The sequence below is a fragment of the Nelumbo nucifera genome, chromosome 1 (genome assembly GCF_055504915.1).
Source record: "Nelumbo nucifera cultivar China Antique chromosome 1, China Antique-T2T, whole genome shotgun sequence".
NCBI lineage: Eukaryota > Viridiplantae > Streptophyta > Magnoliopsida > Proteales > Nelumbonaceae > Nelumbo > Nelumbo nucifera.
This window is the reverse complement of record NC_142649.1, coordinates 29,146,562-29,149,176: the sequence shown is the minus strand read 5'-3', so window position 1 is coordinate 29,149,176 and position 2,615 is coordinate 29,146,562. Positions and strand designations below refer to the sequence as shown.

The 2,615-nt window shown below is 36.8% G+C and overlaps 1 non-coding gene across 1 annotated transcript; it reads left to right on the top strand.

Moving 5' to 3' along the window:
• Window positions 1-1,788: 1,788 nt before the first annotated feature.
• On the top strand, window positions 1,789-1,895 carry LOC148803063 (small nucleolar RNA R71). The gene has a single exon (XR_016081638.1). It is a non-coding gene; the product is annotated as a small nucleolar RNA R71 (small nucleolar RNA).
• Window positions 1,896-2,615: the final 720 nt, after the last annotated feature.

Below are 2,615 nucleotides of genomic sequence, written 5' to 3'. Positions count from 1 at the left end.
TCATCCTTCATAGGTGGGTTTAAACCTGGAATAGGGACCTACACAATAGATGGGAGGAGTTTTGTGTGAGATGGAGGTAAACTAATAAAAGATGCATTATGATCTGTAATTTCAAAAGAGTCTAGTTCAGAAGTCAAATTTCGCAATTCTGATTTCAGTACAAACTTCTGCTCTGCTTGTTGCAATTGATTAGGACTATTGTTAAGTTCAACTTTTAGCGTGTCTTCTGATTTAGATGTATCTACTCCATCAATACAATCAATTGCATATATTTCACGTTCAATTGTGTTGGGACATTTCATGGTTTTAAATACATTAAACACCAATTCCTCACCATTGATTCTAAGAGTAAGTAGACCTTCTTTCACGTCAATTAAAGCATTACCCGTAGCAAGAAAGGGTCTCCCTAGAATCAACGGCATTGTCTTATCTTCCTCCATATCCAACACAATGAAATCAGCAGGAATGATGAAATTACCCACTTTGACTAAAACATCTTCTACTATTCCCCTAGGATATTTAATGCTTCGATCAACTAATTATAGGATAATAGTTGTAGATGTTAGTTCATGCAATCCAAGTTTTTCAAAAATAGAATAAGGCATTAAATTTATACTAGCACCTAAATCATATAAAGCTTTTTCAAATTCAGTATTCCCTATGGTGCAAGGTATAGAAAAACTCCCTGGATCCTTAAGCTTTGGGGGCAATTTCTTTTGAAGAATGGCTGAACATTCTTCGTTTAGTTTTACCATCTCACCATCCTCCCACTTTCTTTTATTAGACATCACCTCCTTCAGCAATTTGGCATACTTCGGCATCTGTGACAATACATCAAGAAGAGGAAGATTAATATGGATCTTTTTAAACACTTCCAAAAATTTTTCAAATTGCTTATCTAATTTAGCCTTCATAATTCTTCCTGGGTAGGGAATAGGAAGTTTAATTTCATGTAAATTCAGTTTAGGGGTACTTCCCTCATTCTCCGTTTGCAGATTGGCCGATTCAGCTTCCTTGTCATCTTCTTGGGCTTCGCCGATTGTCTTCCCGCTTCTTAAAGTTATGACATTTACTTGCTCTATGAGATTCTTCTCTGTATTGCTGGGTAGCCGTCCCTCTTTTCTTTCTGACAACATACTTACTATCTGCCCCACTTGAACTTCTAAGTTCTTAATCGATGCTTCATGGCTTAAAAACCTATTATCTTGCTCTTGGAACCTTGCTTCAATAGCATTAATGAACTTAGAGATCATTTCTTCCAGATTACTCTTGTTTTCTTGTGGAGGCAACTGTTGTTGAAATCCCAGGGGTGCCTTTTGCTGATTGTTGCTCCATGAAAAGTTTGGATGATTCCTCCACCTTGGGTTGTATGTATTTGAGTATGGGTTGAAGTTTGACCTGCTAGCATGAGAGATAAAATTAGCATTCTCATGGGAAATAGAAGGACTATTTAATTGGCAATCAGAATTAGTATGTCCCATTTGACCACATAAATCGCATGAGATGCTAGATGGTGTATTAATGACTGCAATATTGAAAGTATCCAGTTTCTTATTCAGATTAGCAATTTGCGCAGATAGGGCTGCAAAGGAATCAATGTGGTGTACTCCCCTTTGATTGGTTCGGTCATTGCTCCACTAGTAGCTGTTTGATACCATCTCCTCCACTAGGTCATATGCTTCCTCTGGAGTTTTCCTCATGATTGTACCACCTACGGCTGCATCAATAATGGATCGGTTAGAGGGGGTAATACCATTATAAAAAGTCTGAATTTGATGCCAAGTTGGTACCCCATGGTGAGGACACTTCTTAAGCATCTCCTTGAATCGTTGCCATGCTTCATACAAGGATTCCCTCTCAAATTGAGCAGAAGTAGTAATATCATTTATTAACTTTGCTGTTTTAGAGGGTGGGAATTATTTAGCCAAAAATTTTTGGGTTAGATCATTCCAAGTGGTGATACTTCCTGCACGGAGTGAGTTAAGCCAATCTTTAGCTCTATCACACAATGAAAAAGGAAATAATCTAAGCCTAATAGCATCATCACTAACTCCATTATGTTTAAAAGTATCACATATTTCCAAGAAATTAACAATGTGTGCATTAGGGTCATCACTTGGTAACCCACTAAACTGAATACTTGTTTGGATCATTTGAATTATTGTAGGCTTGATTTCGAAATTATTGGCATGAATGGTGGGCTTGCAAATGCTGGATGTCGCCCCATAAATGTTTGGACAAGCATAGTCCAAGAGGGTGCGATTTCCTTCTGCCATCTCTCCTTCCAACTCTATTGCTAGTTCGCCAATAACAACCTCCTCTCTTGCTTTACCTTTGTTGTCCCTTTGCAACAAGCGAAGGGTCCTCTCAATTTCTGGATCGAATTCAACTAATCCATCCTGTCTAGTGCGTGTCATGCACTAGTAAATCGGAACCAACAAGAAATCGAACAAGTAGGATAAAAATAAAATAAAAATAGCAAGAATTCGAATGAAATAAAATAAAAATAAAAATAAAAACAAAATAAAATAATAATTAAAAACAAAAATAAAAATCCAAATTAATCAAGGTTAACAAGTTCTAATATTATTTTAGGATTAAATCCCCAGCAGTGG